General features: G+C 42.1%; 1 protein-coding gene across 5 annotated transcripts in view; it reads left to right on the top strand.

Annotated features, from left to right (window-relative positions):
* Nucleotides 1-23,448, top strand: part of LOC135090976 (patched domain-containing protein 3-like) — a 104,611-nt gene that overhangs the window by 28,764 nt on the left and 52,399 nt on the right. The window contains exon 1 of one of the 5 annotated variants that reach the window (XM_063988228.1): nucleotides 3,394-3,861. The exons of 2 other annotated variants lie outside the window; for them this stretch is intronic. The gene's annotated coding sequence lies outside the window, so the exon portion shown is untranslated. Of the gene's footprint in view, nucleotides 1-3,393; nucleotides 3,862-11,902; nucleotides 12,055-23,448 lie in introns of those variants that run through there. 2 more of the 5 variants (XM_063988230.1, XM_063988231.1) reach the window with 2 other exon arrangements.

Raw genomic sequence — 23,448 nt, 5'->3', positions numbered from 1 at the left:
AGAGAGAGAGAGAGAGAGAGAGAGAGACTGGTCATTCCCTGCCCCACCACAGCGGTTTGCAGAAAGGACACGAGCGAGAACAAGATTAGGTTTCCGTTCTGTCTCTTTATCTGTCTGTCTATCAAGTTTGCCTTCACTCTACAACCCACCAACACTCAACACCACACAGCATCACAGCACCACAGCATATCACAGCATCACAGCACCACAGCGTCACCATACATCATTACAGCACCACACAGCATCTCAGCGTCACCTTATATCACCACAGCACCACACAGCATCATATCACCACAGCACTACACATCACCAGAGAGCGTCACAGCATCACAGCACCCACGTTCATTGGGGTTTCCATTGAGTTACTTGTAGGTTATGAAAGTTTGTATTTGAGGGTTCCATGAAAGCATTAGTGAGAGTTTGAAGTCCCGGACACTGAAGCGGACCCAAGAAGAGGAGGAGGAGGAGGGGAAGGAGGAGGATGAGGAGGAGAGGAAGGAGGAGGAGGAGGAGGAGTCGTGACAATAGCGGATATAGAAATTGCTCAGAAAAAATACCTCTCGGAAAGGATTTGTTTGAAAGAAAGCTTTTCCAGAGAGAGAGAGAGAGAGAGAGAGAGAGAGAGAGAGAGAGAGAGAGAGAGAGAGAGAAAGTGGTGTTAATGGAAAGATTTCAATGACAATGATGATGATGATGGTGATAGTGATGGTGATGGTGATGGTGGTAGTGATGGGGAGTTTGACAGCATGCGGGGACAGCACAGGTCAGTACAGGTGAGAGGAACTGGAAGGGTACAGGTGAGGTACGAGAGAGAGAGAGAGAGAGAGAGAGAGAGAGAGAGAGAGAGAGAGAGAGAGAGAGAGAGAGAGAGAGAGAGAGAGAGAGAAATGATCGAAAGTGAAAGTAAAAAAAAAAAAACATCTCTTGGTGTTTTGATTCTTCCGAGTCGTGTGGCATTCCCCCTCCCTCATCCCTTCCCTCTACCCCTCCCCCCTTTCCCTCCATCCTTCCCCTTCCCTCCTCCGCTACCTTGCCCTCCTTTCCTTCCCTCTCCTTCCAACGCCTGCCTTTTTTTTTTTCCTTTTTTTTTGCCTCCTTCCTTATTTTTATCTTCTACTTTAATTTTGTTCCTTTTCTTTATTCTTCTTTTCTTTTTTTTATTGTTTTATTCTTATCTTTTGTTCCGGGTCATCTTTATCAATGTTCCTCACTCGCTTATTACGTCATTAACCGGTTGTTGTTGTTGTTGTTGTTGTTGTTGTTGTTGTTTTATCGTATTTGTCTATTTACTCTCCCCCTCTTCTTTCTCTCCCTTCCTTTCTCCTTTCTTCTTCTTCTCTTCCTCTCTTCTTCAACTTTCCCCTTCACTCCTCACTCCACTTTCTCGGTACCTTTATTTTTTTTTCCTACTTTCATTTTCACTCTTTCCTCTTCTTTTTTTTTCCAGAATTAGCTCCTTTCACTCTTACTTTTCATCCGGAACTATATCCCTACTCTCTCTCTCTCTCTCTCTCTCTCTCTCTCTCTCTCTCTCTCTCTCTCTCTCTCTCTCTCTCTTTCGTCCTTATTCTTCGTTTAGTATTTTTTTCTCCTTTTTCTCACGTTTATTCTTCTCCTTCCTCCTTTGCTTCCCCTTCTCCTTCGTCTAGTATACCTTTTCTCCTTCCTCCTCCTTCTCCTCACCTTCTCCTTACCATCTAACCTTTCTGTGGCGTAGAAAGGGAGGCAAGACGCAAGGGAGGAATGTAGATTATGAGGACAATTAGGTTATAATGTTTCTTGTAGAGATGGTGGGATTTCCTGTGTGTTGTTCTTTCTCTCTCTCTTTGTATTTTAATTATTTAGTGATTGATGAAAATTTAGATTACATAAAGGGTTGTTTGTTTTTTTTCTTTTTTTGAAGTGTTCAATTTGTTTTTGTTTTCTTTTTTATTTGTTTTAGTGATTTATAGAAATTTGGGTCACGGGAGAGGTCGAAATGTTTTTGTTGTTGTTGTTGTTGTTGTTGTTGTTGATATTGTTATTGCTTTTTGTTATTTTGTAATTGCTTCAGACAGAAAAAAAACTTGTGATAATTCTCCTTTCCCTTTCTTTATTTCCTTAGTGACCTATAAAGATTTCAGATCACGCAAGAAAGCAAATGGTATATAATAAGATTTTTTTTTTTTTCATTTCCTTAGTGATTTATGAAGATTTCAGGTTATGCGAGAAACTATACATGGTGGATATTTTGTTTATTGTTTATAGCATCATTCGTTACTCCAGCATTCCCTTCAGCCACCACGAGACGGAATGCTGCTGGGTTAAAAAGAAGGAAAACGGGAGATTGTTTTTTTTTGAGATGAAGTGATCCAACCCCTTTTTGTCACACTCCGTTTTCTTTTTTTGTCTCGTGTTTGTCAAAGAAAAATATAAGAAGACATTAATCCTCAGCCAGGAAAGGGAACGTGTGTGTCTGTGTGTGTGTGTATGTGTGTGTGTGCAGGGACGTGGTCAGGGTATTGCTGTGTGTAGATGACAAAGATATGGCTGGAAATATGGCTGAAGATATGTAGATGACAAAGATATAGCTGGAAATATGGCTGAAGATATGTCTAAGTGTGTCTATAGGTCTATCAACAACGAGATGAGAGACATATGGCTTAAGTCACATAGGCAGAGATGTGGCGTGGAAGATTTGAAAATGTGACTCGTGGGTACATCACTTGAAGGTCTGGCAGAGAGGGAGATGGCTGCAGGTGTGGCCAAAATAGGTGTGGGTGATAGATAAGGCGTCGTTTACCAGGTGCCAAATATCAATAAACCCATAAATCTCAATGGAGTCAGAAGTTAATACAAGCTTGATCTAAAAATTCCACCATCCGTTTTTCTTCTATTTTCTAGGGCAGACTGATCCTTTCTCTGATGGCACAGGTGAAGGTGGGGATGGGAGAGGAAGGGCGGGAGAGAGAGAGAGGAAAGAGTGAAGGGGGAAGCTGAGGGATGTAGGGGAAGGTTAAGGACTGAAGGTCTGAGGTGAAGGTGCTTGGGGAAGATGTAGCGAGGGGAGGGGATGTTGTCTTGTTGTCTTGGTGTTGTTTTGGTCACCTGTGCCGTGGTGCTCCTCGGTGGCCGCCTCTCAGGGGTCCAGGGGTTTCAGGGCGTTAAGGGATCTAAAGGGTTCAAAAGTTCAGATAGGTCAAAGAACCTTAAGGGCTCAAGGCTTCTCAGTCTTCTAGGGGGTGTGAGGGCTTCAAGGGCTTCACAAAGACTCCAGGGATCACAGGAAGCGCTGCACAAGCCCCCGAAGTCACTGGGCCTGGCTCCCTCACTCCCTAAAACCTCCTTGACTTTACGGACAGTCACAGCTCACACCAGTCACCCACGAGTCCCCGTCACCACGTCTGCCAGTACACTCTCTGCCTGTAAGGAGTGTGGCCGTGCGCGCAACACGTAGCTCTCACTGGAGAGAGTACACACGCGAAAACACACACACACACACACACACACACACACACACACACACACACACACACACACACACACACACAGACAGACACACACACACACACTCTCAGGCTGCCGCCCCGCCGCGAGAGTCGTCCCGTTAGTCTGAGCTCACGCGCCCTCGCAGCAGCAGGTCGCGGCCACGCCTCTCACTCACAAGACTGGATTTGTGTTACTCTACATCCGCGGTGTCTGCGTGGGCGACCTGAGCGGAAATCTTGTGGTGGTGAACTAGCAATTGGTGATGGCGATGTCTGCCAGGTGACGAGTGGTGTGTAGTGATCTCACGAGTCGCCGCTGGAGTCTGGCCCGAAGTCTCTCCGGAACTTTGGGATTACCGGCGCAGCCCTCGGGGAGACACTGACCCATACCACGGTAAGTGCGGGGACCTGCTGGATAATAAAACATGGTTGCTATTCCCTGACCTCCTCTTCCAGCTCTTCCTGATCTTCCTCTCTGGCTGCACGCCTCGCCCCCATTTCCGTCGCTCTTCCCGTCTTCCCTTTCGTCATCGTCGTTGTGGTCATCGTCTTCCTCTTCCCCCATTCTCTTCCTTTTGTCGCTTCCTCCTGTCACTCACACCTCAACACGGGTTCTCTGGACTTCCGAGGCGTGCGTGCGTGAGTGTGCGGCACCGCTAGCCTGGAGAAGGCCACGAAGGTGAACACACGACAAAACAGATCTCTTGCTAAAACGAGATTCTTGCCCTCAATAAAAAAAAAAAAAAGGAATAAAAAACGAGACGTGAAAGTAAAAGGAAGATAAATACATGAATAAATAAAGAGATGAATAGCGTCTGGTCCCGTAAGTCCATGAAACTGTGCGCCAAGTCAGTAAAAGAAAGGAAGCAATTTCTTGACAAGGAATGGATATCGCAAGAAGGCCGAGGGACCGGTCTGGCGCGCGGTGAGAGGCCCGAGCGTTCACCTGAAGAAGAGAGGAGGTGATGAAGCCCAGACACACGAAGCCTTGAGCTGGAGGGAACGGGGAGTTACTAGCTTGTAGGCCTGGCTGTGTTGTGGCGGTGGTGGTGGTGGTGGTGGTGGTGGGGGCGGCGAGGGCTGGCCTACAGGGCGGCGAGAAAGCTTCCTTTAACACACACACATCAACTTTTACTTCGACGAAAAATTTCTGAAAGTCTATAACTTCGTATTTTCTCGATTTTCCCCAAACGTTTCGCTCGGTGATTTCAGAGCGGGAGGTTGAATTTTCACCTTATCGCGCTTCCAAGGGAGGGGGCGAGGCAGCAGACCACTGGCACTCACCCAGCAGAGCCCATCAAACCCTGGAAGGAGTTAAGGAACCTCGCGGCAACCTCAGTAAAGCTGTTTAACTTCACGAGAGGCGCGAAAATAAATGGAAAGTGTTGGATAGTCGAGGAAAAACGTGGACTCGGCGACGCTCAGCATTCACGTGATGCGGGGAGTGAACGAACGCTCCGATTCATAAAGCTTCGTTCGCCCACACACACACACACACACACACACACACACACACACACACACGTACTCATCCGAAATGCATTGAGTGATCAGACTTTCTTTTCTTCCGTGGAATGTCTTTTTTTCTCCCTCTCTTTTTTTCGTTCCTTTAACTTTATATTGAGGTTGCTTACTGCCTCTGGGAGTGTACTGCACCTTAGGATGGTTCTCAATCTCTCTCTCTCTCTCTCTCTCTCTCTCTCTCTCTCTCTCTCTCTCTCTCTCTCTCTCTCTCTCTCTCTCTCTCTCTGAAGTATCACCTTCAAATGACTCGAATTAATTTTCACTCATGTTCATTTTTTGGTTATTCACGTAAAAGCTCACATTCACATTTCACGTTCATCTCCTTTTTATTTTATTTTTCTTTAACGATTTCTATTTTTGTTTTATCTCCTTTTAAGTGTCAATTCATATTCGTTTTTTTTAGGCTCACTTTCATTTCTGGTCATATTCACCTGTTGCATATTCGTCTCAGCAGCTTCATGATGCAGCACATCCTAGACTCACTTTCTTGCGGTACTTTTCCCTTTAGATTCACTTTCACATGTGTCAGTTCATGTTCACCTCAATTTACATTAATTATTGATCATATTTACCTTCCATTTTCATTTTATAACATGACAAACCTGTATATCCATCTATTTATCTAACTATTCATTTATTATTAATAGTATTACTTTTGTTTATCTATTATTTTGTTTATCTTTTTACAATTCCATTAAAACTCTCCCTTTCATCATTTCTACTTGTGTCAATTTCACTTCACGTTCAATTCTGTTAATTTTCACCTGCCTCATCTTGTCTGTGTCTGGGGATTCATGAAAACAGAACATTTTTCCATCCCTTAGACAGCAGGCGACCCTCATAACAGTCGTGGTAGTGTAGCAGCAGCAAGCAGTAACCTTTGTCTTCCCTCACTGCTCCCTCATAAGCCTCATAACTTTGATAACCCTCTCATAATCTAACTTTTTAATCTCCTACACTTCCTCATAACACAACGTTCTTCACTTTTCCCTGATAACTTTCTCATAACACTTAAAGCATCCTCATATCTTCACAATCTTCTCATGACCTCATAATTTGATAACTTGCTCCAACGTGGCCTGATAATTTTCTCCTTCCCTCATATTCCCATCTTTTCTTCATGACCATTCTCTCTTAATCTCCTCACAACCTCCTCGTAATTCCCTCACTGCACCCGAGTAACTTCCCTTATTTTAATCTCATAGGCCCCTCAAAACCTCATAATCTCACACTGTATCCTGCTAATCTCCCTCATGATCCTTACAGCCTCATAACTTATTTCTTTTTTCTATAACAACTCGTAAGTCTTCTCATAAATTCATAACCTCATTCACTGTCCTTTGGTAGCCTTCTCATGACGCTCGCATGCACCAGTGACCCTCGCAGCTTCCTTCATGGCCGCTGGTGACGTGCTGAAGGCGTGGCTCTGTTTATTCTCCCTTGCTGTTCAATCAGAGAGAGATCACCACCTTGCTGCACTCCTTTTGTTGTCATTTTCTGTTTCTCCCACCTCGTTTTCTTCCGTGCGGTTTACTTGTCACTCTCCTCGCAAGTGAAAACAATGGGATATTTTTTTATCTATTTCTATTAACCATCCTTTTGTTGTGGTTGTGTTTTGTGGTTAAATGTGCTTAGTGTGGCTAGCGGTGTGTGGATTGCGGTGGTGTAGGAATCTGGGTGGATGTGATGTGGCTGAATTTGTAGGTGTGAGGTGTAGATGTGTGTAGCATAGTGGTGTTGACTGTGACTAAGGTTTTCTATGTGGGTGTGTTTGTGTGGCTGTCAAATGGGGATGTGTGTGGTGTAGTGTTGGTGTGGTTTTGCTGTAAAGAGTGAGTGAAAGTAAGAACACTAAAGGGTTACATCTTGGGAATGACCTGCTAATCTTCAGGTCACAGTGAGAGAGAGAGAGAGAGAGAGAGAGAGAGAGAGAGAGAGAGAGAGAGAGAGAGAGAGAGAGAGAGAGAGAGAGACCGGATACTCACGTGCATTGAAGCCTTAATGAAACTCTCTCTCTCTCTCTCTCTCTCTCTCTCTCTCTCTCTCTCTCTCTCTCTCTCTCTCTCTCTCTTTCTCGTTTTCTAGGATACAACATTTAAACGTTTTTTTCCTCCTTTGGCATTTAAACTCAATCCTCGTTAAAAGAATTAAATATTAATCTAACGGCGGAGATATATTAAAAAAAAAATAGGTTTAGTAGAACGCAAGAAGTTATTAATACATTCTTTTTTTCACTCTGTTCGTATTAATTTCCTTCCTTTACTTCCTCTTTTTTCATTAGTAATTTCTTGAGTGTTGTCTGGGTTTAGTTTAGTTTTGTTTACCTTGCCTTGTTCAAATGTTTGCCTTTCTGAATATGAAGAATGCTTGACACAATGTTCTCTTCCTGCCTACCCAAAAAATCGACATGGTATTTATATTTCACTGGCATAGATAGATAGATAGATAGATAGATAGATGAACAAACAGATAGGTAGACTGACAGTAGAAAGATTAATAGATAGGTAGATACACAAATATATACTGACAACATTTATTTACTGTTCATTTGACAAAACAATCTGTTGATATGTACTTCACCTTCCCAAAACACAAAAAGACATGGAAAATTATTATCACAACCTCATCTTTCACAGACTAAACTAATAAACTAAAAAAAAGTAACAAAATACTGACCATTTAAAAGTACAAGACAGAGAGAGAGAGAGAGAGAGAGAGAGAGAGAGAGAGAGAGAGAGAGAGAGAGAGAGAGAGAGAGAGAGAGAGAGAGAGAGAGAGAGAGAGAGAGAGAGAGAGAAAGCAACTAAATATTGATGACAAACTTAACAAACAAGAGCAAAGACACACGTATGAATAAACTTTCTTGAACAGCGAGGTTAAATTCTGAGTGCCTTGCTTGCCCGTGTATATGTGTGTGTGTGCGTATGTGTGTGTTTGTGTGTACTTCCCACGCGGTCAGGGTTGGGTGGGTCTTCGCTGTCCTTCCTCTCGCGTTTAAGAGCAAACACAAGCGAGAGACTAAGAAAGTATTGTTTGCTGACCAACAGATCCATTGGCTATACCTCTTAGTTACTGCTGTGAGATTAAAATACCTGTGGAGTTGAAGGACACAAGAGCAGGGAAGAAATAAAGGACTAGAGATGAGCTACGTGGTAAAAACAGACGCGATGCAATGACAGGTTAATGCGTTCCCATGATTATATTGTCAGTGGGTTGCTTGTCATAATATTCCGTCCATTAAACCTTCAGTCACTACTCTCATTACTATTTTCCTCGCGCCACAGTGATGATTTTTCAAGTTCCCATGCGTTTTTTTCTCTCACTGATGAAAGACGTCGTTAAACAGTCTCAAGAGTCACGAAACACACTTGAAAACCCAATAACTTCCACTAGAATCTGTTAAGTCATGGATGTTGAGGTTTTTTTTTTTGCTTTCTAAACTAATGATGAAAGACTGTCGTTAAAGCATCCAAAAATCACAAAAAACACTTGAAAACCCAATCAACATCCACTACAACCCAGGACTGGACGCCATTCAGAGCACTTTCAGAATACGGTTCCTTAATCACCACGAGAGACGAGGAAGAGACGTATGACGAGTGACCCAGGTGGACTTATGAACTTAGGAACACTTGTATAAATTAACACTGAGTAGGCAGCGCAAGGTAATCTACTCAGTGACATTCCTACCCGTGTGACTGAGACAGAGTGTGTGTGTGTCCTTACCTTGAAACACCCTTGGACACCTTGCGATGCTTTCAGACTTCCTCACGGCCTCTCTAAGCCTACTTCATTGGTGCGTCAGGGAGAGGAGGAGACCATGAGAGAGAGAGAGAGAGAGAGAGAGAGAGAGAGAGAGAGAGAGAGAGAGAGAGAGAGAGAGAGAGAGAGAGAGAGAGTGTGTGGAGGGGGGTGTTGGAGGGAAGAGACGCAGATTACATTACACGAAACCAAGGTATATAAAAAGAAAAGTAATTCAATGTTTTTTTCTAGAAATCGTTGCGTTTTTTTTCAGGGTTGTGGGGAAAGAATAAAAAAAAAGGAAGAAAAATTTATTGTTTTTTTAAAGATGTGTAATAGTTAAACGACTAAATGGACTAACTGACTGACTGACTGACTGACTGACTAAACATGTAAATAGATGACTAATTAACTGACCATAACTGAAGGAAGAGAGAGAGAGAGAGAGAGAGAGAGAGAGAGAGAGAGAGAGAGAGAGAGAGAGAGAGAGAGAGAGAGAGAGAGAGAGCGCCACTCCTTGAGCCCCTCCAGGAAAGGAAGGGAAGTAAGAACACTCACACTTTCACCATTCCCAGTGAGTGTCTCCGCCAGTACTTTTAGCAGCGTCTTGCTATGTTTACTTTTGGCAAATTTCGTGGCTTGGGGCGACCCTTCTATGCAATCCAAGAGGGAAGAGGAGTAGTAGGTGTTGGACCCTCTCTCTCTCTCTCTCTCTCTCTCTCTCTCTCTCTCTCTCTCTCTCTCTCTCTCTCTCTCTCTCTGTTCATTTTCTCTCTTTTCCGTTTCTTTCTCTAATTTTTCTCTTGTTTATTTTCCCTCGCTTCTTTTCCTTCAGTCAATCAGTCAATTTGTCAGTTATTTAGCTATTTAGTAGTTAAGGTATATAGTTAGTTTGAGAGTCATTCAATTAAGCAGTAAGCAAGGCAATTAATCAGACATATATTTGAATATTTAGCCGGCAACGTTGCTATATAGTTAAATTGTCAGTTAATCAGTCTATCAGTCAGTTAATTATTCATTCAGTTGACTAGTAAACAGCCTAACAACTTCACTACATTGCCTTAAAAACGCTACAATTATACAAAAATTACCTTCCAAAATTTCTCAGTCAGTCAGTCAGTCAGTTATTCATTCAAGTTAACCAATGAACAACCTAATCACTTCATTACATTACTAAAAACACTACGGTTAACCATTTTCTTACCTCTGTCACTAATATTTTGTACATTTTTCCCTAATCACTAACCACTCTGACATTTCTCTTCATTCTGAGCCATCTCCAGTCATTGCGCTGGCTAGATATTGCAAAATCTATTCTTTTTATCCCTTTCCTCCCTTGCTTATAAAGATTTCATACACTGTGCTCGTACTATGGGTGTGTGTGCACCTGTGTATATAGTTTCGATGGCTCATCATCCCCTTACTATACATCATATATAGGAAAAACTTCAGGTTATATTAAAGCTTACACGACCTGGCCTTATTCTTTATTTTCAATGCATATGTACAAACTAAATATTGTGAATTGTTGCATGTGGCAGTGAAGAAGTTGAATACGATAGTAATCACTGGAAGAAGAGATAGTTGGTATGCCTGTTATATGTCGCGATCATAAAAAAAAAAGAGGAAAAAATCAGAAAACATTTAAAAAAAACTTCGCCACTTTTCGTTCGCTTCTCTTGTGCAGAACCTGAATGTTCCGATGACACAACACAGGCAGCCCAGCTTAGCGTTACGTAGGTCAGTGGCTAACCTTCCCTCACCACCGACACCTAGACATGCCCACCTGCCCGCCTGCTCCCCTGTTTGTCTGTCTGTCCGTCTGTCTGTCTGTCTATCTGTCTGTCTGTTTGTCTGTCTGTCTGTCTCTGGCCAAATGCGTCGCCTACTCTTGTGCTTGTAGAAGAAAATGTTGGAAGTTCTGGTGTGTGTGTGTGTGTGTGTGTGTGTGTGTGTGTGTACGATCCTTCATCTCCTCTCTTGTTGTGAATGTAAGAAGAAGACGAAGAAGAAAAAGAAGAAAAGAAAAAAGAAGAAGAAGAAGATGAAATAATAATAATAATAATGATAAGAAGAAGAAGAAAAGAAGAAGGCAATAATAACTGATAAAAAAACTGATAATGAGAAAAAATCAGGCAAACCTGCTCTCTCTCTCTCTCTCTCTCTCTCTCTCTCTCTCTCTCTCTCTCTCTCTCTCTCTCTCTCTCTCTCAACCACACACACACACACACACACACACAAAAGAACTAAGCCCTGGACGAAGAGGGAAAGTAGAAGAGTAAGTAAGCACCCACATAATTAACACGACCCCAGGATGACAATGTGACCCTTCGATATGTGCGCGAGGTCTCATCGGGTGGTGCACGTATCAACTGACCTCTTTGGCACCCCCAGCAATCACTGTGACCTCTTTGGCACTGCCCCGCACGCTATTGAGCCGCCATCTGCCGTCCATCTCTCGCACTGCTCAGTATTCTCAGGCGTCCTATGTGTCTTAGCTGTGTATTGTGTATCAAGGTTAGTTTTGCGATTCTAGGGCTAGTTTAACAAGGATTCTAGGCGCCTTCCTGCTCCTAATGGAAGTTATAAGGGTTTTCAAGGGCGTTTTTATGATTCTGGTGATAATTTGTTGAGATTTTACGGCTTTTAATGGTGTAACAGGTGTTTCTTATGTTTCTAGTGATGGTTTAGCAAGGATTCTGCACTTTTAAAGGCTCTAATGGATTTTAAGGTTGTTTTCGTAGATCTAACAAGGATTCTACACTTTGGACAGGGTTCAGTGAAAGTAATTGAAGTTTTGAAGGGCATTTTTTTTTATTTTAGTGATAATTCAACAAAACTCTATATAATCAGCGGCAAAAAACATTTATGAGAGGGCGACTAATCACTCTAACCTAATATAACATAACCCGACCAATCATCTTAGCGGCCTTAGAAAAACAGCCCCTGCCAAACAAATAACACAGGTTTCAATCTCCATCACATAGTATAGCATGCCTCTCCTGCTATCCTTGTTTGTATGTAGCCACCTCGCACCTTGAACCGAGGACTAAGACTTCTGCTTGGACTGTAAACACACGCCGCGTCCTCTGCGCTGCGCCGTCGGGTACCTAAATAACGAGCGCGAAAGTGTGTCAGCGCCAATCGTCGGGCGCGAGAGTCTAAGCAGTGCCAGTAGTGATCCCTTCAACCCAGCAGCGTAACGGGACCGCGCCAGGCAGCTCCGAGGGGACACCCGTTATAGCCGCGTACGACAGTCTTGCGGCGAGTACGATGCTCACCCTCAAGCGGCCCGGAGCGAAGCGTTCGATACTTTGTTTACGTAAGTGAAAATTATGGTTCTTTTTGCATTTCTTTTCCAGGGGATGGGTGTTAGTTTGTTTGTGGATTAGAGAGGCAAGGCTTTTATTATTTTTTTTATTATTTTCTGGTTATTATTGTTCCCTGTTGCCTCTCTAGTCCTCTGCCGTCACCCTGTCGCCCCCTGCCGCCCACGCTGATCAAATGTGGGCAAGCAAAAAGTAGCACTCATTGTAGAAAGTGGCGGCATCCGGTGGCTAGTGTGTGTGTGTGTGTGTGTGTGTGTGTGTGGTGAGGGGGACCCAACACATAAACACACACACACACTCCCCTCTTCGTGCATGAAGGCTGGAGACATGAAAACACCCGGACAGTCAGAATGTAACGTGGCCATGAGAATTTAATAGGTCTTATTTCTCGGTTCCATCACCACCACCGCCACCACCACCACCACCGCCGCCACTATCGCTGAGGTAACCTTCACTCACTCACCGGGGTTTTCACTCACCACTGGCGTTCCTTTCTCTTTCCATGGACATCCTCAGCGCCATCTAGAGGCACGAAAAAGCAGCTCATGACATCCCTGGAGTTCCGAAAGGCTTCTGTACCTCGCCATTTCCTTCTAGCGTGTAAAGTGACACTAATTCGCTCATTTCCCCGTTTTCTTTGCCTAACCTGGAATGAGTGACGTAAGGGGAGGCTTCTCTCGAACCGTTCACGCGTCCCTTCGTCAGCGTCTACCGGTTGTGACGTCACCAGACTAAGTGATGACGTAGACTGAACCCACAGCAGTGTTGCCACGTCGGGAGAAACACCGCAAGAACCACTGGAGTTGACGAGATCCTGGAGTTATTGAGGGATTGGAATGCATTTCGTTTCACTCTTGCGGGATTTGAAACTTTAAGGAGAATTTATAAGCGTGTAAATTGTGGTAATTGTGAACATACTGCGGACGAATGCACCCGTCCTCGCGCTGGGAGAGTGAGAGTGGCAGGAACATGAGCAGCGAGTGAAAGTGAACTGGGAGCATAAAAAGAGGAAGGCGGAGGGACTGGGGAGGGGTAGGGAGGGAGGAGGAGAGAGAGGGAGGGAGGAAGGGTATAGCTTGGGTAGGCTGCTGCTGCTGCTGTGTGTGTGTGTGTGTGTGTGTGTGTGTGTGTGTGTGTGTGTGTGTGTGTGTGCCATAATACACACACACACACACACACACACACACAGGAATACACCAATAGCCGCACCCTCCAGTAATTCCTTCTTGTGTTGAAGTGAGATCAATGTTGCCACCACTATTAATCATAACGGATGTGAATGAGGCAGTGAGAGAGTGTGAGAGTGTAAGTGTGTGAGTGTGTGAGAGTGACGGTCGGCACGGAGGCTGCGTGGACGGCACACACCACCCAACACGCACACCATTACTCACCACCGCCACCACCACCACCAGCATCACCATCATCACATCTGTACTCATGAGTCACCCTAACCTAGCCTCACCTTAACACATCTTAATTAACTTCACCTCACCTTACCTTACCTTGCCAACCTTATCTCACCTTACATATGCATTACTCCTTACCTTAACTTAACATAATTTACCTTACCTTGCCTCACCTTAAGTAGAACAGGAACAAAAATAACAAGAACAAGGAAATAAAAACAAATGAACAGTTACCTTCATACCCGAACACAACGCGAACAAACAACACCACCAACACACACACCAACACACACACACACACACACACACACACACACACACACAGAGACGCACGCACACATACATACACTGGGCGCCGGAGCCAGGAAGAGATTGGCACGAAGAGAAGGACATAATATACGATGGGCTTCCCAGAGAGAGAGAGAGAGAGAGAGAGAGAGAGAGAGAGAGATGGGGGGTGTGAGGGAAGAGTGAGAGGAGAACAGGAGGTGAAGGCTTAGTGATATGTTGGGAGAAGATATTAGAGTGGCGTAGGTGTAAATTAACGAGAGAGAGAGAGAGAGAGAGAGAGAGAGAGAGAGAGAGAGAGAGAGAGAGAGAGAGAGAGAGAGAGAGAGAGAGCGTGGATAATCGTTTCTTACTGTAAATCTGAAGAAGTGACCAAGCGCCATTCTCTCTCTCTCTCTCTCTCTCTCTCTCTCTCTCTCTCTCTCTCTCTCTCTCTCTCTCTCTCTCTCTTTCTAAATGCAGCATCACACTCCCGTTTTGTTCAGTCTCCGCACTTTCTTTCTTTGTCTGTCTTTCTGTCTATCTATCTATCTATCTATCTATCTATCTGTCTAACTATCAATCCTTTAGTCACTCAGTCATTTATTTACTTCCCTTTAACAACTCGGGGATCGTGTTCATTCTTTACCTGTTGTTTTCACTTCCTACCTCCGTTCAGGGCGATTCGGCGCGTCACACTTTGCCTTCGGTGAATGAAGTCCCGTTAATGGTTTAGATTTTGCTGTATCGGTCATCTTGTTTCTAGTTCATTTTGTTCGTTTTTTTTCTTCTTTCGTTATAGTTGTATGGTAATAATGATTCCCTTTTTTTTTTTTTTTTTTTTTTTTTTTTCTTTTTTATCAGTTTTCGTTTTTTTTTTTTTTTTCGTTTCGTTTTGTTTAATATTGATTTCGTTTGAAGTTAATAGTTGTGTGATCATCGAAATAATCTCTTTTTTTTTTAAGTTTCCGTTGTATTTATTATTATTATTTTATTTTTTTTTGTTTTGTTTCGTTTTATTTTGTATTTTGAAGGTTGAAAAAGAAATAGGTAGTTAGAGAACCACAAGGGGGAAAAAAAAAGGAGGAAAAATAGGAACCAGGAAGGGAAAAAATATCCAAAGATGAAAAAAAAAGAAACAGATGATTATAGAAGAAAAGAAAAAAAAAAGATAAATAAAAGGACATAATACAAAAAGCAAGAAAAAAAAAGAAAAAAGAAAAATAGATGATAATCATAAGAAGCCAAGAAGAAGAAAACAACAATACCCAAAAAAGAAAAAAAAAACACGTAAATAAAAAAAACAAAGGACACTAAAATAAAACAAAGAAATAATATAAAAACAAGAAAAAAAAAAAAGAAAAACAGAAGATAATTGTAATAAATCTAGAAGGAAAGACAAAAATAACATTCCAGTCGAAGCAGGAAGTTAGAGAATGAGGACAACTACCAGAACACGTTTGTGGAAGGCGTTAGGGAAGGTAGTGAGGAGGAGGGGAGGGAGTAACGTGGAGAAGTGGATGCTGGGTGGATGTTAGGGATGAGAAAGGGCAGTTGTTGATGATAGAGAGCCTCATGGTTGTGTGTGGATGAGAGAGATGGATAAACAAATATGTGGATAAGACAAAAAGACAGAATAACGTGATGAAACAGACATACAGACAGACAGACGTGTGGGGTGCGTGATAAGACACGAGTGTAAATATAAATAAACGAGGGAGGAAGTGAATGAAAGAGTAGGAAACAAATGTATTTTTCCTGTTTCATTAAGCATTTCAATTAATTTCCGCATTCATAACCCACTTCATCTCACCTCACCACTTGACCCTCACTTCTTCACTTCTGTCTCTTACTACTACCACTTCAATCCTCACTTCTTTCCTGCTATCACTTCTACTTCTCCTCCTCCACCTGCTCCACACTCTAACTTTCACACTCACCTCCACATTTCCTCCTCCACATCCTTCCTTTCGCATCCTGTAATAAAAATCCCACTCAGGTCTTCCTCGTGATTAAATCCTTGGTCCTACACGTTACCTGGGTTGGGTTACCTGCTCGTTCCCCAGGTGTTATTGTTTCCTTGAGGTCAGCCACGTCCAACTCCCACTGACTCATATTTACTTACGGATGATTAACTCTGAATTAGAATGTAAATAACTCCTGTCTTGCTTCATACTCTTCCTCGTATTCCAGAGTTGGGTTTGCCAGAAATTTATGTTTTTCGTCATTTTTCCTGTTGTTTGGTACTATATTTTGCATGAATTACTAGTCATTTTGAGCAGTTTGTATCTTGGTCCAGTCATTTTCATACTTTATTCTGGCTACCATACACACGCACACACACACACACACACACACACACACACACACACACACACACACACACACACACACATTTTACCTCCTTAACTACAGTAAGGAAATCACATTACGTTAACAAAATCAAACTTAAGTGATGAAAACTCAATTCAATGCTAGACGCCATTTCGTTTAGTTGAACACGTGGGGCGCTTGAGGGCAGCACCGGCAAGCAGGATCAAGAGCAAGATCTAAGTGAAATCTACTACTAAACTCTCTACTCTTACTCCTTGTCATAAACAGTAACCATGACCTAAAAAGTATATAAAGCTGAGACCAGAAAATGAAAACGACTCACTCACAGTAATCTGTCTAAGCGATTCGCAGACTGGGCTGGACTCTTAAGACTACAGACGATGCATTTTGAAACCCAAGAGCTGAACGGAGTACGAAAGTTGCTGACAAGATTATGATCAAGAACTTTCGTACGTTTTTTTTAATAACAAATGACGAAAATAACTGGTGATGAAGAGAAGTAAATGGATAATGAATGAAAAAATAAAAGAAAAAAAAACATTGTGAATGCGAGGAAGAATGAAGGATGTTTAAAAGGGAATGAAAAATTAACAGAAAAGTTGAGAATGAGAGCCAGAAAGAATAAAGCCACTGAAAAAGAGAAAAGAACACGTAAATGAATAAGGAAAGGAGAAAGATGGAGGTCGTAGTAAAGTTATGAATAAGATAGAGAAAAAATCATTAGTACAGAGAACAACTTAGATTTTAGATGAAATTGAGATTAAACAAAACAATTAGAACGAATGAAAAAAAGTAGTATCTCAACACACACACACACACACACACACACACACACACACACACACACACACACAGACACACATAAAAAGCAAAACTAAAGACCTAGATCTTGTATAAACTGTGAAAGCTGAGGTAGGTAGAAATTCACACACACACACACACACACACACACACACACACACACACACACACACACAGAATGACTCAGAGCAGTGTGAGGGGCAAGACTTTGAAGGTTTGTCAACGTTGCGTCATTTGCTAATGTGCTGATTGAGAGATACTGTACCAAGGAGTGCCGAGGAGTGCTGGAGAGCGAGGGGACGTTGCTGAGTGCTTATTTGGTGCTGAGTGGATGGCTAAGAATGTGGACAGGCTGCTAGACGAAGGATGATTGGCTAACGAAATGCTATAGATAAGAGGAAGGGGTAGAAAGGAAGGAATGATTCTAGAAGTGAAGAAATAGAGCTAGGAGAAAAGTAAAGTTAGAAATTAAATAATAAGTACGAAAAGTAAAGAAAGAATGCTGAAGATGAAAAGAGAGAGAGAAAGAGTGCTAGTTGAAAAAAAGAACGGTGCTAGCTTAGAATACAGGCATGCTAGGAATTAGAGAGTGTGCTAGTAGTAAAAGAAAAGTGATTGGCGTGTAGGGAAGGAACATGAATAGGAGGAAGAGAGCTTGAAGGTGAGAAAGCGTGCTAGAAGAAGAAGAAGGGTGCTAGTAATCAAGAAATGGTGCTAAAAGTTAACGAAAAAGTGCTAGAAGATTAAAAAAAAAGATACTAGCGGAAGAGGCAGTGCTAAATATCAATAAAGGGTGCTAGAAAATAAAAAAAAAAGTGCTAAATGAAGAGGGAGACAGCTAGAAGTAAACAAAAGCTGTTAGACGACCACTTAGGGAGCTGAAAGTAGCTGAAAAGTACTGAAGTGCTAAGAGGGAAGGGGGGGAATGCTACAAGTGCTATATTGGTGCTGAGTTGTGGTGGTTGTAATAGAAGGGAGAGTGAGGGGAGAGAAGAGGGAGGGAGAGAGGGAGGTGCACTCAGCCAGCCAAGCGAATGTTGAGCAAATTATGTACTGGAAGTCCCTCCCTCCCTTCTCTCCATTCTCTCCTTCTTTGCCTACGTGTTTCTCTCTCTCTCTCTCTCTCTCTCTCTCTCTCTCTCTCTCTCTCTCTCTCTCTCTCTCTTACTCACCTACTTCATTACTAAACACTAGTGACGTCGTCCCCCCCTCCCCACCTCCTGTGTGTGTGTGTGTGTGTGTGTGTGTGTGTGCGCGCGTGAAGTGAAAATAAAAGACAAAGAGAGAGAGAGAGAGAGAGAGAGAGAGAGAGAGAGAGAGAGAGAGAGAGAGAGAGAGAGAGAGAGAGAGGGGAAAAGTCTTGGGAAAATATGCTAATGTGTGGAAAAATTATGCAAATCCCTCGTTTTTTTTTTTTTTCTTTCTTTCGTTTTGCTGTCCTTCTGTTCTCTTTCTTATCACTCCACCACCTCGCCTCCCGCTGATCACTGCACTGGACGAGTGACGAACGATCCGCTATACACAAGAGCCGCATCACACCCTTGCGTCATGTAGTCCTCCGCGTGTGTAAATAGTTCCGCAGAGAGAGAGAGAGAGAGAGAGAGAGAGAGAGAGAGAGAGAGAGAGACTAGAATGTAAGAAATATAGTTAAAAAAAAATCCTTGTTTTCTTCTGGTTTTGCAGGAATGTAATGTAAGATTCTCATGGTAAGGATTTGTAGATCTCTGCTTTTTTTATTACTATTATTATTATTATTATTATTATTATTATTATTATTATTATTATTATTATTATTATTATTATTATTATTATATTGAATCACAATCACTAAAATCTTTCAATTACTTCTTAACTCTTTTCACTCTGTCGCTTCTTTTAGAAATTTGCTCTTAACTTACGTAACCTTTTTTTTTAATCCCCAGAAGAAGCTACAGGAGTCACAAAGTCAAATTACCATTATTAGTACTAGTAAGTCACCAGCCAATGCAAGAATCAAACAGTATTCACGATCTTTCTTCCCTTCCACTGCTAAACTCTGGAACTCCCTACCTGTCTCTGTATTTCCCCGCTTCCTGTGACTTTAATCCTTTCAAGAGGGAGATTTTAAGACAATTCACCAATTTTGGATAGTAATTTTACCTCTCTTTTCTATTTTCTTTTAATGTTTCGTTGCCTTTATCTTTCTTACATAAAAAAAAGAAGAACGAATACTAATAACACGCATTCGGTTACTCATATGTCACTGCGCAATTCTGAGAAGCGTCGGGGGAGAATTCCATACATCGACATTCATAATTTAGCGCAGACTTCACCGATTGTGCGCAGCCAAGGCCGCACGTTTTACTTAATCCAGAAACCGCGCAGGTCAGAGAGAAGCAGAGTTGTTTTATTGTTATTTTGTGTTATTTAAGTATCTATTGTCTATTTTCATCATGTAATCTAGTTATTTAGTAGTTCAGAGAGAGAGAGAGAGAGAGAGAGAGAGAGAGAGAGAGAGAGAGAGAGAGAGAGAGAGAGAGTTATAAAAATCGGCCAATAACTTTTCCTTGATCTTTTCTGTCTCTCTCTCTCTCTCTCTCTCTCTCTCTCTCTCTCTCTCTCTCTCTCTCTCTCCTTTTTTTTTATGTATTAATTTCAAATAGTGTTTCCCGTTCTTTCGTCATCAGGAAGAACTTAAATTTTGCTTCCCTTTTACTTCCTCCCCTGTTTCCTTTCTCCTTCCTGCCTCGCCTTTCCTGGGAACGTTTCATTTAACCTTCAGTTCCCTTTGTTTTCCTTCTTCACTTTATTATTTTTTTCCTCTTCACTTTCATGTTACATTTCTCATTTCTCGTTCTCGTCTTTCCTGTTTCGCTTTTTCCTTTTCAGTAAATTAAGTGTATTTTTGTTTCATTCTTTTCCTCCTTTCCTTCCCTTCACTTTCTTCTTCCCCGCCTTACTATTTTTCTTTCCTTGCTTACTACATTCCCTTTTTCCGACCTTCCGCTGTTCCTAAATTTATTGTTTCCTCAATTCTTTTCTTCTTTTCCACCCTCCCTTCTTCCCTTCCTCCTTACTTTCTTCCCTTTCCTCCTTTCATTCCTTACAACTCTCCCTCTTTTCCCTTCTCCTTTCCTTCCTTCTGTTCTTCCTTTTTCGCCTTTTAACAAGAGCACCTAGAAGGGCTCATTCGGACTTGGCAACACTGAACAGGCTTAATTAGACTTGGAAAGATATAGAGTTAGTTTGGGCTTTGTAGGCACTTTGGAAGGCCTGTGTGAAAGTATAGGGTGTCTAAGAATGCCCATACTAATGATTGAGACTCGTTAGGTTAGGTATCTCAGGGTTACATAGTGGTTTTGTATGGTAGGGTAGGACAGGGTTGATGATGACCCTAAGGCGCTGTGTTGATGGAATGTAGCAGGGAACGTGTTTTGGCGTCCCTTAGGTCTTGTGGCCCCGCCCTAGAGTGAGAGGGAGAGGCATGAGGGGGGAGGGAAGAAGAGGAATGAAAAAAGTTGTTCTTATCATTTGGAAAGACGTCAGTGGTAGTCAAGGTTCGGTGGCGTGCGAGTGGACACATGCAAACACACGCACGCACACACACACGAGGTTGAATTAGTTCAATCTTGTATGCTATAAGGAAAAAAAACAGCAATACACACACACACACACACACACACACCTGAGGCAGTCAAGCGTTACGAAATATTACGATTCTACAAGTTGAGCAACTACACACCACTACCACCACCATCACCACCACCACCACTCCCTCACTTCCCAACCCAAACCTCTCACGCTATTCCAACCTCAGCTCTACGTGAACTTTGCCTTGATCATATGACACACACACACACACACACACACACACACGCACCAGATTACCTCACGAGCATACACCACCACCACCACCCACCACCACCACCACCACCGTACCTTACAACACACGGAAAGTCATATAGAGTTTGAAGTCCTTGTAAAGAAAGATTTTGCAGCCTTAAGATGATTTGGTTTATGTTCGTCTATCTTGTTTAGTAATCCCGTTCGAAGCGCGAAACTCGGGGTAATGAAACAGTCCAGTGGGTTTTTAAAGGTGAACCGTAACAGGAGGGTTATCACACACCTGTTCCTCTTGTCACCTGGCAGGCAGTAGCGGAATATTTTCATCTTTGTCTTATTCTAAACATTTCGTCTTGTCTCTTACGTTTGAATATGTAGTGAAATTTAGTCTATAGAGCTTTCAAGAGCGTTTACAAGAGCGTTTTCAAGTTTGTTTTCAAGAGTTTTCAATGATGTTTTCAATAGATTTCAAGGATGTTTTTAATAGTGTTTCCAATGGGGTTTTCAAGAGTTTTCAATGGTGTTCTTTAGTGTGCTTTCAGTGGTATTTTCGAGAGTGTTTTCATGATTCCAGTGATAGTTTAGCAAAGCATTTACACTTTCATAAGCAAGCGCACTCATAGACTCACAATATGGGTAGTCTTGTAAATGACCTTTGAAAACAGCCGTGGTGAGGGAACAGAATTTAAGAACACAGGACTTTTATCTAACGAGGGGGCGTGTCTGGGAAATTCCTGGGTGTTATTTAGCCCTCTGTTCCTTGTTCCTCCCCCGGTCTTAGCTGAGATGATGCTCCCGCACCGTGTTATTCCTTTGTGTTCCTTTGTATTCATTGTACGGACTCAACCCTCAATCCCTCCATCCGTTACTCAGGAATGATACTCAGCTTTACGTGTCATCCTTGCCTCACCTGACTCACTACCTGTCAGATGTCTGTTCGCAAGGTTTTGTCATGTTTCCTTTTCCTTCTTCACTCTCTTTTTCATTTAGTAGACGTAAGTTTTATTTATTTATTTATTTTTTTCATCCAGTCTCTTTTGTATCTCATGGCGAAGTAGATGAAATTCTATCATCGTTTTCTGTCTTCTTTTAATTAATGTATAGTGAAATGAAAGACTTGAGGAGGTCTTTGTATATAAACATTAGTGCTGCGTGCTGTGCTTGACTGGCAGAAATATGTGAATTAGAAAATGACGGGTGAAGCTGTGAAGATAAGAATGTAAGGAAAGTTTCAACATGCTAGTAGGCCTACACGAGGAAGTCCCTGTATTATTAGTATATTATTAGTATCCACCTGTCTTCCCTGTTCATATAATCGTGAGAGAGAGAGAGAGAGAGAGAGAGAGAGAGAGAGAGAGAGAGAGAGAGAGAGAGAGAGAGAGAGAGAGAGAGAGAGAGAGAGTGTGTGTGTGTGTGTGTGTGACAAAGCTTGGAAATTAATGACGAAATTGATATATTTACATTTATATTTTACAAAACCTTAATCAACTATTTTTCTTTTCTGTCAAATAGGCAAATAACATCATTATCTTTTGTATTCATATCTTGTAAAACATTCTGTAGCATCATTCCTATCAGTCAGGCAAAGAACATCATCATCTATATCTTCTAACAATCTTCTACACCTCCTTTCCTATCAGCTACACGAACATCACTATCTTCAGACTCTACTTTCTAAGAACTACATTTCCTCCTTCACCATTAAGGAGGCACACATTGTCACTATCACATCATCATCGCATTTACTTACACCTTCCACAAATACCCCCACATCTCCTTCGCCATCACACGAAATTAGATTCTCAGACAGTTACTACATCAAAGTAGAGTTTCCCTGCATCTTTTCCTTGTCTGTTTGGTGTGTCTATGTCAAAGGAAAACCCAGACTCGATTCATGTGCCTTTCTGGTGCTGCAGGTCAGTGCCAGACAGACAGTGAGGGAAAGAGAAAGTTTACCAGACTGAAAATGTTAGGTTTGGGAAGAGAGAGAGAGAGGGAGAGGGAGAAGGAGAGGGAGGGAAGAAGAGTAGAGAGGCTGAGGTCAGTAGACAGTTGGGTTAGGTTAAAACTTTCTTCTGGATTGACTGGTGTGTGTGTCTGTGTGTGTGTGTGTGTGTGTGTGTGTGTAGGAGTGTTTTGTGAGTGGTAGTGATAGTGTTGAATGGCAGGTATGAATTTGTATCGTAAGTTATTGTCTGTTGCATTCCTGGGCCTTATCTTCTGTCTGTCTTGTATGCCTTTTTGCTGCTTAGTTCATAATATATTCACTCTTGTATCGATTTTCTTGGGTTAGTTGCATTTTCTTTATTTTTTTTTTGTCTTTTTTTATTCATTTAAGTTTTTAATCGTTGTTAGATGTTTATTTTTTCTCTCTCTCTCTTCTTTCGTACTTCTTTCTTCATCAATTTACCTGTTTTCTTATTCATTATTGTTATTTATTTGTTTGCTACGTAACTCTAAGTGCGGCTTTACACGATAGGACTGAGATATTCCAAGCCTGTCTCTGCCTCGCCTTACCGTATCCCACAACACAGCTTAACAAACCCAACTTAATTATTCGTCCCTTGCCAATCGTCCTGCTCCTTAGAAAACCCTGCCACACTCCCTACTACTACTACTACTACTACTACTACTACTGCTACACACACTAGTCATTCTTGTTACCACATAAACCAGTGTTCTATCACTTGCTAAACAACCTGACCAGCTCCACTATTACAAACTTTCCTGCCACATGTGCTTAGCAACCTCAACCAC

This window comes from Scylla paramamosain, chromosome 36, assembly GCF_035594125.1.
Source record: "Scylla paramamosain isolate STU-SP2022 chromosome 36, ASM3559412v1, whole genome shotgun sequence".
NCBI lineage: Eukaryota > Metazoa > Arthropoda > Malacostraca > Decapoda > Portunidae > Scylla > Scylla paramamosain.
This window is presented reverse-complemented; position numbering and strand designations above follow the sequence as displayed.